Raw genomic sequence first — 17,886 nt, forward strand, 5'->3', positions numbered from 1 at the left:
CATGGCTGTTGTCGCTCTCTAGTTGGTCGCTTCCCAGTCTTTTGCTAGCCTTCACCTGTACTAACGGGAATACTGCTTGTGCATTCGAATCCCTTAAACCCCAAAGTTATTCCACATGAGTCCACTATACCTTCCTATATGCGGTATCTACCTGCCGTTCCAAGTAAATTTGTATGTGCCAAACTCTAAACCTTCAAATAAATATCCTGTTTTGTATGCTCGAATAGCTCATATATCAACTAGGGATGTCTGTATCTTCCATGTTAGGCGGGTTATTCTCAAGAGGAGTGGACTCCGCTCCTCACTCACGAGATAAAGGGCTGGTCACCGGGATGCCCAGTCCCATACTTTATGCAAACTAAATCAAATATAATTGCAAACAAAACTCCCCCTGGGACCTGATGTATGTTGGAGGCACTCGTTGTTTCGAGCAAGCCATGGATTGATGTTTGTTGGTGGAGGGGGTGTATAAACTTTACCATTCTATTTGGGAACCTCCTATAATGTGTGTAGCATGGAAGATATCGCCATCTCTTGGTTGTTATGTTGACAATGAAAGTATACTGCTCAAAATTTTATTCACCTCTATTTCAAAACCGAGCTCTGGCACCTCTACAAATCCATGCTTCCCTCTGCGAAGGGTCTATCTATTTACTTTTATGTTGAATCATCACCCTCTTATTAAAAAGCACCAATTGGAGAGCACCGCTATCATTTGCATTCATTACTGTTAATTTATATTGGGTGTGACTATGATTGGATCTCTTTTACCATGAATTACAATGTCTAGTCAGTCCTTGATCTTTAAAGGTGCTCAACATTTATGTTTTGCGGTCTCAGAAAGGGCTAGCGAGATACCATCTTGTTATATCATATTATGATTGTTTTGAGAAAGTGTTGTCATCCGAGATTTATTATTATGGCTTGCTAGTTGATTATGCTATTGATATGGGTAATCATGAGACCTGAGAATTATTGCAAATATGGTTGGTTATAATCTTTGCCGAAAACTTGAATGCTAGCTTGACATATTTATAACAACAAGAGCAAACAGAGTTTGTAAAAGTTTTTCTTTATTTTCTTTCAGTTTGTTAACTGAATTGCTTGAGGACAAGCAAGGGTTTAAGCTTGGGGGAGTTGATACGTCTCCAACGTAACTACTTTTCCAAACACTTTTGCCCTTGTTTTGGACTCTAACTTGTATAATTTGAATGGAACTAACCCGGACTGACGCTGTTTTCAGCAGAATTGCCATGATGTTATTTTATGTGCAGAAAACAAAAGTTCTCGGAATGACCTGAAACTCCACGGAATATCTTACAATAAATAATAAAAAATCCTCGCCAAAGATGAAGACCAGGGGGCCCACACCCTTCTCACGAGGGTGGGGGCGCCCCCCCCCTAGGGCACGCCCCCCTACCTCATGGGCCCCCTGGAGACCTCCCGACTCCAACTCCAACTCTATATAATTGCTTTCAGGGAGAAAAAAATAAGAGAGAAGAAATCATCGTGTTTTACGATACAGAGCCGCCGCCAAGCCCTAAAACCTCTCGGGAGGGCTGATCTGGAGTCCGTTCGGGGCTCCGGAGAGGGGGATTCGTCGCCGTCATCATCATCAACCATCCTCCATCACCAATTTCATGATGCTCACCGCCGTGCGTGAGTAATTCCATCGTAGACTTGCTGGACGGTGATGAGTTGGATGAGATTCACCATGTAATCGAGTTAGTTTTGTTAGGGTTTGATCCCTAGTATCCACTATGTTCTGAGATTGATGTTGCTATGACTTTGCTATGCTTAATGCTTGTCACTAGGGCCCGAGTGCCATGATTTCAGATCTGAACCTATTATGTTTTCATCAATATATGAGAGTTCTAGATACTATCTTGCAAGTCTATAGTCACCTATTATGTGTTATGATCCGTTAACCCCGAAGTGACAATAATCGGGATACTTACCGGTGATGACCGTAGTTTGAGGAGTTCATGTATTCACTATGTGCTAATGCTTTGTTCCGGTTCTCTATTAAAAGGAGGCCTTAATATCCCTTAGTTTCCATTAGGACCCCGCTGCCACGTGAGGATAGGACAAAAGATGTCATGCAAGTTCTTTTCCATAAGCACGCATGACTATATTCGGAATACATGCCTACATTACATTGACGAATTGGAGCTAGTTCTGTGTCACCCTATGTTATGACTGTTACATGATGAACCGCATCCGGCATAATTACCCATCATTGATCCGATGCCTACGAGCTTTCCATATACTGGTTTATGCTTATTTACTTTCCCGTTGCTATTGTTACAATCACTACAAAATACCAAAAACATTACTTTGCTTTCATTACTCTTTTGTTATCGTTACCATCACTATCATATTACTTTGCTACTAAACACTTTGCTGCAGATACTAAGTTTCCAGGTGTGGTTGAATTGACAACTCAGCTGCTAATACTTGAGAATATTCTTTGGCTCCCCTTGTGTCGAATCAATAAATTTGGGTTGAATACTCTACCCTCGAAAGCTGTTGCGATCCCCTATACTTGTGGGTTATCATACTGTAACAGAGTGATCAGAGAAATAGTGTGCAACCTTCTTCGTGGTCATGTAAATCCCATAAACAAGCTTCTGATAGTGTGGATATCTCTACTTTGACGGAGTCAGAACTTCAGAAACATAATAAACCGGGCGCTGAACTTTATAGGCTTTTCCCTCTTCTTCCCGCTCGACCGTAAGTACTGTACTGACGACTTGTCCAGTGGCTGCTATATAAAGCAGTAAAGGCTCTTTGCTTATTGGAGCAGCAAGCACCGGCTGGGTGGAAAGCAGGGTTTTTAGCTCTGCAAATGCTGCATCAGCTTCAGGGGTCCACTCGAATTTATCTGACTTCTTCATCAGTCGGTAGAGAGGCAGTGCCTTCTCACCGAGTCGAGAAATGAATTGACTTAGGGCGGCCAAACAACCAGTAAACTTCTGGACATCATGCACATGCACAGGGCGTTTCATCCCGAGTATGGCACCGACTTTCTCGGGGTTAGCATCGATCCCTCGTTCGGAAACGAGAAAACCGAGTAATTTTCCTCCTGGAACTCCGAACGTGCACTTCGATGGATTAAGCTTGATATCATACCTTCTGAGGTTGGCAAAGGTTTCAGTAAGGTCAGCCAGTAGGTCGGAACCTTTACGTGACTTGATCATAATGTCATCCATGTACACTTCCACATTCCGACTGATTTGAGTGAGTAAACACTTCTGAATCATCCGCATGAATGTGGCTCCAGCATCCTTCAGGCCGAATGGCATAGTGACATAACAGAAGCACCCGAATGGGGTGATGAAAGCTGTTTTAATCTCATCGGGTCCATATAGACGGATCTGATGATACCCGGAATAAGCGTCCAAAAAGGACAAACGCTCACACCCCGCAGTCAAATCGACTATTTTATCGATGTGAGGGAGAGGAAAATGATCCTTCGGGCAGGCCCGATTGATATGCTTGAAATCAATGCACATGCGAAGTGAGTTGTCCTTCTTAGGGACCATGACAACATTAGGTAACCACTCGGAGTTGTAAATCTCTCGAATAAACTCAGTTGCCAGGAGCCGAGCCACTTCTTCACCGATTGCTTTTCTCTTCTGTACGGCGAACCGTCGGAGATGTTCTTTGATCGGTTTCACTTTTGGGTCGACTCGCAAACGATGCTCAGCCAGTCCCCTGGGAACACCTGGCATGTCAGAAGGTTTCCATGCAAAGATGTCCCAGTTCTCATGGAGGAACTGGGTGAGCGCTTCTTCCTATTTGGAATCGAGTGTTGTTGAGATGTGAGTCGGAGCAGCATTGGGATCAGTCGGGTGAATATGAATCAGTTTTGTTTCACCGGACGACTGAAATGCTGAATCCGTGGCAGGCTTCTTAGCTCGCATCAAATCACTCAGATCTGCATTTTTCTGATACTCCTGCAATTCCACTACTGCCATCTGCGCATCGGCGATCTTCGAGCCCTTCTAGAAGCACTCTTCTGCCTTCTTTCTATTGCCAGTGATAGTGATCACACCCTTAGGACCAGGCATCTTCAATTTGAGGTACACATAGCATGGTCGAGCCATAAAACGTGCATAAGCTGGCCTGCCCAGAATAGCGTGATAAGCACTCTGGAAATCCACAACTTCAAATGTCAACTTTTCTTTGCGGTAATTCTTGGAATCGCCGAAAACCACGTCAAGAGCAATCTGGCCGAGTGATTCAGCCTTCTTGCCTGGAATGACTCCATGGAAACTCATATTGCTTTCACTGAGTCTGGACATCGGAATGACCATTCCTTTCAACATCTCCGCATACAGTATATTTAGGCCACTGCCACCATCCATCAGAACCTTAGTCAATCGGGTGCCTTCAACCACTGGGTCGACCACCAACGCTTGCCTCCCAGGGGTGGCTATGTGCGCTGGGTGATCGGACTGGTCGAATGTAATGGCAGTCTGAGACCACTTCAAATAACTGGGTGTCACCGGGGCGACCATGTTTACTTCTCTGTTGATGACTTTCAGTCGACTCTTACTTTCAACGTCAGTGAAAATCATCCGAGTGGAATTGACGTGGGGGTAACCATCATCGTCCCCCTCCTCATCCTCAACCGTGTCTTCTTCCTTCTCCTTTTCCTTGAGTTGTTTCTCTCGGAATTGCTGGATTAGGAGTCGACACTGTCGAGTGGTATGCTTTGGGTAAATGAAATTACCCTCTTCATCCTTCTTGATGTGAATGTGGCACGGTAAATCTAGCACATCATTTCCATTTTGATCTTTTACTTTCTTAGGGTTCCACGGTCCTTTGGATTTCCCCTTGAACTTCCCTTGAGTTACGGCCAAGGCTTCCCCAGGAGCAGCTGGCTCGGCTTTGCGCTTCTGCTTCTGACTGGAGTTCCCTCCTCCGGTTTCGTGGGCGACTGTTTTGTGCTTGCCACTCCGGAGTCGGTCTTCTTCTTCACCATTGGCATATTGGTGGCAATCTCCATCATCCGAGTCAGAGTCATATCTCCTGTCCGACCGAATTTCAAATTCAACTCTCGGTACTTAACGCCTTCTTTGAAGGCACAAATTGCTTAGTGATCTGACACATTCTCCACTATGTGGTGCAACGTGATCCATCTCTGGATATAATCCCTCAAAGTTTCATTCGGTTTCTGAACACAACACTGTAATTCTGTCAACCCTGCTGGCCGCTTGCAAGTACCTTCAAATGTTCTGACAAATACTCGAGCAAGATCTTCCCAAGTATAAATACTAGCAGGAGCTACCTGATTCAGCCACGCCCTGGCCGAGCCCTCTAGCATCAAAGGAAGGTGCCTCATGGCCACTTCATCGTTGCCGCCACCGATCTGTACAGCCACTCAGTAATCTTCAAGCCAAGTGTCAGGCTTGGACTCACCAATGAACTTACTGACTCCAGTCGATAACCTGAAGTTGGGAGGAATCACCGCAGCCCTGATGGCTCTGCTGAAGCACTCTGGCCTGAGACATGCATTCTACTGCTGGTTGGAAAATCTTTGTCAGGGCCTTCTCTGTGAGCTCTGTTTCTGTCGACCAGACCCTGAACGAGAATAGATCTCGCATCAAAGCCTGGTTCCCTGGGGTCGACTAGAATCCTTCGCCCACCACTGTGAGGGCGTCTGTCATCCTGCTACCGAGGCACGTATGATCCACTCCTTGGGGGAGGCGTGGGCCCTCGACGACAATCATCGTGATCGAGTCGGTGATCATACTGCTCACGGTTTCTGTACTGATCTCATCGGTCTCCACGTCCCTCACGCCTCGGGGGCGATCTCGGGCCGTGAGCCGACTGGACTGTGTCTGCAACTATGGGTCTGCTGTGAATCCTATTCCGCGACTGAGATACTACTGTATTCTGCTCTCCTGCGGTTTGGAGCAAAGCCCAGATCTGCACCAAACCTCGACCAGCTTCTGACTGGGAAGGTTGAATTGACTCCGCTATTCGGGCCGCAGCTGCAAGATTCTGGATTGGAGTTCGGTATACCTGAGTCGGAGGTGGAAAAAGTTGATGTCGACTCGATTCGGGAGCACGCTGCTGAGCACGCTCGTCGAGTGCGCGCTGGAGGTTCTCTAGTCGAGTGCGCTCAGCCAAGTTAGCCAGGCGTGCCTCCTCCAAGGCCTGGGCCTTAGGGGTTTCTCCAACGATAGGAGTGTGAAGTGCATCCATGTTCCGACGACGAAGTTCCTTCCTCCTCTGTGAAGAGAGGGGTTCGGGTCGGTACTCTTCGTGGACACGCGATGGATCGCCGCCACCATCACCTCCGTCTTCACGGGTGAAGCCAGGAGGACTACGTGGTCCATTGACAATCAAAACTTCCGCCGCGGGGTCGCTGTTGTCGCACTCGGATGCAGTCTCTACGGAGCCAGTCGAACAGGCCGTAGAGAGTTTCGTCGGGCTCGATCGCCGCGACCTGGGGGTGGCCGATTGGCGAGACACCGCATGCCTCACCCACCGCTGAAGTCTCGACCAACCGGAATGTTTGCTCCGGCGGGCTGCAGGGAGGGGGGGAAGCTACAGGAGCCGATCGATACTGGGTCGACGGCTGCCGCAGGAGGACGCCGCGGACGCACGCGCGAAAGTGCGTTGCCCCGCGGATGGAGAGTGCGTCGATGTCGAGTGAAGCCTCCTGAAGTCAAGCGGAGTCGTCAGCGACAAACACGAGCGCGCCGAGACGGATCTCGTGGCCCTCAGCCAAACCTCCGCTTGAAACCATGATGAAGGGGATCGGAAAAATTGCAACTTCTCCAACAAATCGCTAAGACACCTGCCCCAAGGTGGGCGCCAACTGTCGTGGTTCTAAGTCTGACAGTAGAATGGGGGGTAGGAATGCAGAGGCAAGATCCTAGCTATGGAGGAGTTTTACATGCAGGTTTAACAAGTTCAGGCCCTTCTCAGAGGAAGTAACAGCCCTACGTCTCAGAGCCCGGAGGCGGTCGACTGGATTATGAACATGTGTGTTACAGGGGGTGCGAACCCTTGTCCCAGAGGAGGGGGTGGCTTATATAGAGTGCGCCAGGACCCCAGCTCCCCTCCGTTACATAGGATTCAATGTACATAAAGAGGTGGTGTTACATGTAACGCCTGTATTGAAGTGCTACAAATGATCATTAAATATATGAGTAAATACCCGACCGTTGCTGCGTAGAGCGGCTTTAGGTCTTCTTATATGTCGAGTGGTTTCATGGTCGAGTGACCTGGATAAAGAGAGGTCTTCGAGTGAATGGTAGGTCGGGTGGACTTCACTCGACACCTTTGCTGAATCCCTTCTTCTGATTCTTGAACTTCTTTGTTCTTAGGACAAGGACCTTAGGTAGGACATATAGGTCAGGCCTATTACCCTACCCTAGGTTCGTGTCCTCATCAGACGCTATTGGTGTGCGGTGTGCCCGCATGTGATGCCAGCAGCGCTCGTTGATTCTTCTTCTCTGACTCGTGGCCCTAGATCGCATCGGCAATCCTATCCAAGATCACTCGGTCATGTCGTCGTTGAACCTCAACGGTTCTGGGCGCGGCTGTGTTGACTCTGCCGGGCCTAGTGGCGTCATCACAAGGTTCCAGTCTGCTCGTACTACACAGGGAGGCCGCCTCATGCCTACGGAGCTGCTACGTTGTGCTCCCCAGATGCGGATGCATCGCCGACGCCATAGAAGGTTGCGTGCTGGTGTGTTTGGTGATTGTCAACCATAGATTATTGCCATCCTGGAAACATCGGCATCGGCAACTCCATGGCCCTGATTCCAGAGTGTATACGTGGGGATTCAAGGCAGTCATGTTTGAAGATCGGTTGGGTTGTGAAGGTATTATCTCGCATGCTCATGTTGAGTCGAGATCACCTACTGGCAGTGCCTTTCCCAGGGAGTACTTGCGGTGAATGGGAAGATGATGACGATCCGCTACTCATTGTGCGTACGGTTTGCGGGACCGTGCATGTGATGACTGTGAGTCAGACGATCGGCGAATTGCAGCAACTCCGCAAGTAGGGGCGGCGACACAGGATTACTTCGTTCTTGGTGGTGCTCTTTGAGCTCCGTGTCTCGGTTTCTGGGGTGAAAAGCCTAGGTCTAGCCTTCATTGGTTGTACCTGGCAATGATGGCTCTCTAGTCGTTTTCTTGTTGAAGGCATTGTTTGGTGATCGGACCTCTCCGGGGTGAAAACCCATGTTCTGACTTTTGCGGTTAGACACGGCGATGACAACGCTTATGCACTGTTACTTTCTTGAAGGCGTCACGTTGGAGAACCCTTATACTTAGTATAGGTGTCGTTAAGGGTGGTGGTTTGTTCATGTCGTTGCGAGACTCTGATCGCTCTGGCATGGTTTCTTTAATTTTCTCTTTCTTTTTTCTTTTTTCTTTTCGGCTGTGTGCTTCCTTCATGTCTAGACTAGCTCTAGACATTTTTGTTGTTGCAGAGGCCTGATGCATGTGATATCTTTTTTATGTTAATATATTTCATTTATCGAAGAAAAGAGCTAGCTGCTGCCGCCGCCAGTTTCACAATACGACAATGGCTAAGCGGCCACACGACAATGGAAAATCTAGCCCGGACCGCCTGCTCCAGCGCACGGATCCATGGATCGATCTTCTCGACGTCGTTGTGACTTTCATCGCTCGGAAAGAAGATATGTCGATGTGACTTTCATCGCTCGGAAAGAAGATGCGCACTTAAGCATTTCATTTCATTTTTCTCTGCGGAAGCTCGAAAGAGACGGACGTAATGGGTTGCTTCCGTTATTGGGTGACGACGAACATGGGTGGCTTCGCGAAGGCCGCGCGCCCCTTTCACGGCGAGGACACTAGGACAGGCAGGTACATGCCGTGGTACCGACTCGTACGGAAGGGAAGCACGAACTAAGTTGATAACCTTGTTTGGTTAACTGATCAATCGACTATCCCAGTCAGGCATGCGTCAAAAGACAAAAGTAGTGCTCGTCCTTGACAAGTTGTGTGGAAAGGTGGCCAATAGCAAACTCGGGCTGACAGGAACATGAAATGCCGGACGAAAAACACTCATATATGTCGGCACGATCATGCGGAAAATATAGAGATCCCGTGACCGCGATTCCGGACTGTACGGTACGGGTCACGCGTGGACTCCCGGACACATGCTGCCACCATCCAACAATGGATTAACGGTGGCAGGTGAGAGGTTTTGTTTACACAAGTCGATGCATCGATCACTCCTTTTTTTAACGGCGTACGCCGTCGGGCAGTGTGCTCGCTTCCATGCACTTTGGCTAAGCGGCGTGCAGCTGCCCGCGCTCGGTCTGATTCCTCGTCCGTGACCGATGGATCGTTTTGGACATTGTGATTGTGGTGGTATCTCTTCCCTGAAGCGCGCTATCGAAACATAAAACCAGCAAACAAAACATCCACAGATGACAGAAGATGACAGAAGGAGTCGTTTCATTGTCGGTCGCTAGCTCTCATGGTCATCCTCAAAAAAAAAAGAAAACTAGCTCTCGTGGTCGACCGTGAAAGATGATACACGTCCCGCATACTCAAACAAACACTATCCCTTGGCTTTGCACGCCGGCCGCCGGGGAGCCACCAAAGTCCCGCGCGGCTTTCCGCTTTCGCGGGTGACGGACGGACCACGAATTTCATCTTTTTTTATCAGTACAAACACAAGAGTTTATATACATGCGCATACACTCTTCCTTATGAATATACACACACATACCCTATTTTTATGAGCATCTTCGAAAAACTAAGCCGGCATATCATCTTGAGATTTACGAAATCACTGTAGATGCCTCGTCGTCGACGGGAACGTCTTCTCCCACTGAATGCGCATCACCGAAAATCCTAAAATAAATTCAGGAATAAATGCAAGCACCAGGATTTGAACCCTGATGGACTGGGGATATCACCGTCTCGTGAAAATGGACAAAACTGACCCTTATCTAAAACTTCAACATGAAATGACCATAATCTGAAAATATTTCATGAAATGGCCTCTTTTGCATGACGCCCGGGGCTAGGGCGCCATGCTAGATAGCATGACGGCCTAGGGCCGTCATGCTATTTGGCATGACACCCTTGACCGGGACGCCATGCTACATGACATTATCATGGCGCCCTAGACCGGGGCGTCATGCTCTCTAGCATGGCGCCCTAGACCGGGGCGTCATGCTCTCTAGTATGGCGCCCTAACCCCGGACGACATGCAAAACAGAACCATTTCATGAAATATTTTCAGATTGGTTTCATTTTATATTTGCACCCACGGTTTCTTTAACCATCCAACTATAGGTTGGTTCACCAGGAGTATTATGTACATGCCCGTGATACGGAACGGACGTGCCAAAGGAGGAACAAATATGTTCCCTTTTGCCGCCACTTGTGCCAGAAAGCGCAAACACGCAGCTTTGAGAGGGCATAAACGAACACGATAGGCTTGTTTGGTGTATCTGCTTTTCGCAAAGACGAGCCACCACGCGAGGACGTGCTTGCCAATTGGAACCCACCGAGGTGCCCTGGGACGTGGTGATGTTCACCGTACGTACGTGCATGGCCCGTGATTCCGTCATGTACGGTGCTGGACGCAGGTAGGCTTGGCGACAGTTTGCTGCTCGCATAGTCGCGCTTGTTTGATTATTGTTTTTCTGTCGTTGTCTCGCCTCACTCGGACACGGCAGCGTCCACTACAGTTAACGCAGCGTAGCCTTATTTTTTCTGGGCGGTGGAAAAGAAGATCACAGCTCGCTCGATACAGTGGTGTACACGCGGCACGCAATAACTGCGGCATGCCGGTGATGCGGTCGATGTGCTCCAGCTAGACAGGCATCCATGCAAGAAAGCACGTGCGCACGTATGCGCGGGCGCCATCTTCACAGAACGTACGGTTGGCAGGTTACCATGTGTCGTACGAGCAACAGTATATCTAGCTGACCAGTGCATTATATTGCATGTGCCACCTTGTCGGGGACGGAGCGATTGATCGACGAACATACCGGCAGTCCATCAAGAACTCATTGATCAGTCTCATCTTCTACCAAAAATTTCATTTCATCACAGGCAAAAAACAGGTTTTACGTGTCCCCCTCCCCTTCCACCCCCACTCCCCCGGCACGTCGCCCTCCTTACATGACACGGGGGAAACCTACCCCACCGCCACCTCCCTCCCGCCGCGCCGTCGCCAGAGGCGCATGTGGACGAAGCTCGTGCAGCAACGGTGGCGACGGACCACATTGCCAGCATTCAGTTGCCGTGTCGGTCGTCGGAGGTAGCGTCCCCCTGCTCCGGCCACTTTCCTCCGTCCTCCTCTCGTCTTCCACGACCTAATCACCTCTACTTTTGGGTCACCGTTCCTTTGGTCCATCCCCCCGCCAGATCCATGGCTCCACTAAGGAGAGACACCGACTGTGGCCCCATTCAGCGCCGCTGCGGACCCGTTCCCCAGCCCCCTCCCCACCAGGCTGCACCCTTTGCAGCCGCCAGCGTCCCGCTTCCCCTGGTGGCTCGGTGGTTTGCAGCCTGGTGCGTGTTTGCGGTTGGGATCCAACTCCGTCCTCCGTCTGTTTGCTTTCACTGTCGATCACCAGCCTATGGCACGTGCCACGACCAGTCCTTGCCCTAGTTCCAATGTATATCCCGGTGGAATGGCTTAGTGACGACTCTCTTCGGGTTGGCCTATTGGTGCTCGTGGCAGCAGGGTCGGGTCTTCTCTGCCCATATTTGGCTATGCGGCTCAGGCGTCTGCGGCGAGGGTGGCACTAAGTGATGGTGGGTCTAGTGGGTGCGTCTCTCCTTTCTGTGGCGGCTGCTCCAGCCAGAATTCACATGTCCACGTCTCCGATCCGACGGCTTATTCGGGATTGTTCGGTCTCAGGCCAGGCGAAATCCCTGCTCAACTTGCCAATGTTGATAGTGGCGACACCTATGGCTGTCGTCCCCTTCTTAAAGGCGCTTCTGTGGCCTCTCTACCATGCCCCTTGAGCGTCGGGGAAAACCCTAGGTCCGGTTCGTCGGACCGGACAACTGCGGCGTCACGATCTCGCCCTCTTCGTGAAGGCGCTGGGTGTTCCTGAAGTCTCCGATGGTGGAATGTGATGTTGGACATCGTGCTTGGTCTGGGCTGCTTCCGAGGGCATGGCTTTTAGGGCGCAACAGGTGTGACGTCCGTAGCGACGAAGCAGGAGCTGGCGTCGATGATTCCCGACCGTTCGACTCTTCCAATCGAGATCATGCTCCGGGCGACGGACGAGGCATATATTCGGAAGATTTCGGACAGCGAGCTAGGTGGACCAAGTACCGCTCTCGCGCCTCCAAGGTCCTGATGGATCCGTTAGCTCACAAGATAGGGTGGTGCCGGGAACCAGGAATCTACGTGTCTGTGTGGACGAGGAGGAGGGGGTAGATGGTGATGGCGACGCGGATGCGATGCAGATGGTTGGTGTTACACAAAATCAACATTTATGCACTGCAACCGAAATATAATTTTTTTAGACACCTCTAACAGAATTTTTTGACACCTCCAACTGAATTTTTGACACATGCACTCGACTCCGCCGTTCGTTGTCGCTCTCACACTTGCTGTGGAAAATCACCCGTGGCCTCGACACATCTTCTGGGAAGCAACGTCCACTGCACCCAGCTTTTGACTAGAGAGGAATCAGGGGCGAACCCAGAACAAAAATGACCCGGTGTTCATATGTACATCACATATGCATAGGAACATACAATGCTATACATAAAAATAATATACTTAGGGTGCGTTTGGTTACAATGTATTTCAAGAATACTATTTTGACAAACTACCGTTTCAAATACTTTGAGATGTTTGCCTCTAGTTAAGATTGCAGTATTTCCCCACAAAAACAATCAGTGCAATTTCTTGTAGTCAAATACATTACTACAGCAAAATACATTAGTGCATTATTATTTTTTGCTTTCAAATACTGCAAAAATACTTTAAAAAATTGCAGTATTTGAAAGTATCCACAAAACTATGGTATTTTTGCTGTATGAAAAAAAAAGATCGGGACCTCTATTTTAAAAAACGAGGAAAACAACAAAAGACACTAGTGGTGGTCAAATACAATACTACATAGTATGTTGCTTGCCAAACACGGCACCATTTTCGCGGTAGTTTTAGAAACTGATGGTTTCATAAGCTAAAATATTCATTGTCATCATGGGGTTAAAAACTGTAGTCTCAAACAAATTACTCCCAAACAGAGCCTTAGCAATTACTAGCTGATTATATGAAGTTAAAAAATAGTAAAGCATAAAAACTCCAAACAATGGAAACAAAGATGATCGGCAAAAATGATAAGCACTCCCAAAATTTGGAAATTCACAATAATTCAATTCTCAAACAAATTCGTAGCGGCATACATATTGAAAAATTCCGGTAATCCTATTCTCAAATACACGTGCATAGGTCCAAAAAAACGCAGTAATCCAATATGCAATTGTAACATCCTTAAGATTTGAAGGCCTAGTTCGGTGTTTGAGAAACAAAAATTGTGAGAAATAGAGATACGCACTTGAAATAGATCGAGGGGTTCTCTTGCCATACCTTTTTCTTTCCGGTGATCTGGGCGGGTCACGGAGTCAGGCGGGGCGACACTGGCGCGCCGCGATGTTTCGATGGCGAGCAGAGAGGTGGGCGGCGATAGGGCTAGCGTGAGCTTTCTGAGGAAATCAACGCGAAGATGCGAGAAGCCAGCAGGCTGGAGGCCCACGTACACAAACCAAACCAGATCGATCAAACTCTATCTTGTCGTGTGCCTGGGCTATTATGAGCTTTGCTCGTACACCGTTTCTTTTTTTTTAAACTAAGACCGTAGAACAATAGTTCTACGGTAATTTCATTAAATAAAGAAAAAGTATGTACAAAGTCTTAAAATTACATCATCACCCCACTCCTGCTCTAGGGAACGAACACATGGTCAATTAAAGGATCTGTTCAGTCCAAGTTCTTAGAATCTCTGCTTTGCTCTGCTTAGACCTGAGTTGAGCTGCCCATAAGCTTTCCTTAAGATAGTGTTTCCAGGAGTTGATGTGCGGAGCAGCTGATCTGAAAATCTTGTCATTACGGACTGACCAAATCCCCCAGCAGCTCATAAGCACTATATCTTGAGCAATCTCCTGGGTAGTTGACTGGTGATAATCAGAATTTCATCATAGGTAGAAATACCTCTGTGTCTATTTGGTGAAATGAAATCCCAACACTGAAGAGCAAATGGACAATTCCAGAAGAGGTGTGACAGCGTTTCCTCAATATGCTCTGAACATAAAGCACAGTTGTAGTCTTGAATGGTCATATTTTTCCTATGAAGAAGATTTCTGGTGTTAAGTCGATCATATAGCAGTAGCCAGTAGAAAATCTTGTGCCTGAGCCTGCAATTGGTGCTCCGTAGGTGTTTGAAAATTATGTGGGCAGAGTTTGGACCCATGAGCTGCTTGTACGTTTTCCTGGAAGAGTACTGTGGTGATGACCATGCATAGTGCCATTGATCTTTATCTACAGAAACCGTTCTGTTGGAGAGCATATCTTGGACCATATTAAATTGAGAGTAGGCTTGTTTAGACAAAGGTCGATGAAAAAGAAGGCTGGTATCATCTTGACTCTACATATTCTCAAGAGTGGAGTTCTTGTCTATTGCAAAGGAGTGGAGCTCTGGGAATCTGTTTTGCATTGATTGTCCAGACCAGTTGTCTGACCAGAAAAGAGTGGTGTCACCTCTAAATGCCTTGCATTTAGCATGAGTCTTGAAGGTGGGTAGTAGTTTCAGCAAGGCTTTCCACCAAAATGATCCAACCATCCTATCACCAGGTACAGAATCTTGATAATAGGATTCCCAAATTACATTCACCCATGGAGTATCTACTTTATTCATGAACTTATGGAGGTGTTTCATGAGGAGGGACTGATTGTGGGTGGTGATGTCAAGGACACCAAGACCACCTAACTTCTTAGGCGTACATACTTTCTCCCAGGAGACAAGGGCAGGGCCACTGTCTTGTGTGCCATACTTCCTCCAAAAACATTGCTTCAGGTATATGTTAATCTGTTTGACCACTGATTTAGGCAGCATGAGAGTACACATGAAAAAAGTTGGCATACTGGAGAAGACTGATTTCAGTAGAGTGAGCTTGTCTCCAGAAGAGAGCATGGTGGAACAACTTAACAATCTGTTTTCAATCCTTTTCAACATGGGGACAAAGTCTTGAATTCTTGGCTTTGAGATGCAGAGTGGCAGACCTAAATATGTATGAGGAAGAGCCCCAATCTTACAACCCAGTAACTGGGAGAGAGTATGCATCTTATCTGTAGGGGTATTGATTGGGATCATAATGGATTTGGAATAGTTCACTTTTAGTCCAGTATAAGTTTCATAGTGCAGGAGCAGGTTTTGGATCTGGCTTAACTGCCTAGCATCAGCCTTTGCTACCAAAATAGTATCATCAGCATATTGAAGTATAGGGTAGTCTTGAGCAGATTGATGTTGTAAAGGAGATTCCAGAAGAGAGTGATGCATAGGCTCATTGAAAATGGATTGAAGAAGATCTGTAGCCAACACAAAAATCAAAGGTGATAGTGGATCACCCTGTCTAACTCCCTTCTTACATAAAAATTGCTTTCCAGGAACCCCGTTTAGAAGGACTGAAGAGTAGCCAATACCATAAATCATCTTAATCCAGTTGATCCATCTAGAGCCAATACCTTTAGCATGCAGAATATCAACAATGGTGTCATGATTGATCATATCAAAGGCCTTCTCAAAGTCAAGTTTCAAAAGGATTATCTCTTGTTTGGATTGGTGGCATTGATAGATGTACTCATAAGTCCAAGCCAAACAATCCTGAATACACCTGTTATTAAGGAAGTCATATTGGTTTTTGTGGACCATACCCAAAACCACTTTCTAAAGTCTGTTGGCCAAGAGTTTGGTGATTATCTTGAGTGTGCAGTTGAGGAGTGAAATAGGTCTGGATTCTGCCGGTAAGGAGGCAGAGTCTTACTTTGGTATCAGTGTAATGAAGGAATAGTTAATACTCTGAAGATTAATTGTACCACTGTGAAAATCTGCAAGCAATTTATAGAAATCCTCTTTAATGATCCCCAGCAAGCTTTTAAAAAAGCAGGGTTAAAACCATCTGGTCCAGGTGCTTTATCAGCTGGCATGTTCTGAACTACCTCATCAATTTCCTTCTTCTCAAAAGGGGCTTCCAAATCTTGCAGATATTGATGGTGTACTAGCAAGTGTTGAAGCTGTAAAGGGTTTTGAGAAGGTGCCTTAGTACCCAGTCTGTCCTTAAATGCTCTGTATAAAATAGCAGCTCTTGCATGTGTTGTAAATATGCCCTAGAGGCAATAATAAATTGGTTGTTATTATATTTCCTTGTTCATGATAATCGTTTATTATCCATGCTAGAATTGTATTGATAGGAAACTCAGATACATGTGTGGATACATAGACAACACCATGTCCCTAGTAAGCCTCTAGTTAACTAGCTCGTTGATCAATAGATGGTTACGGTTTCCTGACCATGGACATTGGATGTCGTTGATAATGGGATCACATCATTAGGAGAATGATGTGATGGACGAGACACAATCCTAAGCCTAGCACAAAGATCGTGTAGTTCGTATGCTAAAGCTTTTCTAATGTCAAGTATCATTTCCTTAGACCATGAGATTGTGCAACTCCCGGATACCGTAGGAGTGCTTTGGGTGTACCAAACATCACAACGTAACTGGGTGGCTATAAAGGTTCACTACAGGTATCTCTGAAAGTGTCTGTTGGGTTGGCACGAATCGAGACTGGGATTTGTCACTCCGTGTAACGGAGAGGTATCTCTGGGCCCACTCGGTAGGACATCATCATAATGTGCACAATGTGATCAAGGAGTTGATCACAGGATGATGTGTTACAGAACGAGTAAAGAGACTTGTCGGTAACAAGATTGAACAAGGTATCGGGATACCGACGATCGAATCTCAGGCAAGTATCGTACCGATAGATAAAGGGAATTGTATACGGGATTGATTGAATCCTTGACATCGTGGTTCATCCGATGAGATCATCGTGGAGCATGTGGGAGCCAACATGGGTATCCAGATCCCGCTGTTGGTTATTGACCGGAGAGTTGTCTCGGCCATGTCTGCATGACTCCCGAACCCGTAGGGTCTACACACTTAAGATTCGATGATGCTAGGGTTATAGGGAAAGTATGTACGTGGTCACCGAATGTTGTTCGGAGTCCCGGATGAGATCCCGGACGTCACGAGGAGTTCCGGAATGGTCCGGAGGTAAAGATTTATATATGGGAAGTCATCATACGGTCACCGGAATAATTCGGGGGGTTACCGGTATTGTACCGGGACCACTAGAGGGGTTCCGGGGGTCCACCGGGAGGGTCCACCTGCCCCGGAGGGCCCTATGGGCTGTGTGTGGAGAGGGACCAGCCCCTTAGTGGGCTGGGCGCCTCCCCCCCTAGGGCCCATGCGCCTAGGGTTTGGGGGAACCCTAAAGGGTGGGCGCCCCCTTGCCTTGGGGGGCAAGGCAACCCCGCTGGCCGCCGCCCCCTCCTCAGATTGGATCTGAGGGGGCCGGCCCCCCTCTCCCTTGCCCCTATATATATGTGGGGGTTGGGAGGGCATCCGCACCCAAGTTCTGGCGCAGCCCTCCCCCTCTCCCAAGTCCTCCTCCTCTCCCGCGGTGCTTGGCGAAGCCCTGCAGGATTGCCACACTCCTCCTTCACCACCATGCCGTTGTGTTGCTGCTGGATGGAGTCTTCCCCAACCTTTCCTTCTCCCCTTGCTGGATCAAGGGTAGGAGACGTCACCAGGCTGCACGTGTGTTGAACGCGGAGGCGTCGTGG

The sequence above is a fragment of the Triticum urartu genome, chromosome 6 (assembly GCF_003073215.2).
Source record: "Triticum urartu cultivar G1812 chromosome 6, Tu2.1, whole genome shotgun sequence".
In the NCBI taxonomy this organism is placed as follows: Eukaryota; Viridiplantae; Streptophyta; class Magnoliopsida; order Poales; family Poaceae; genus Triticum; species Triticum urartu.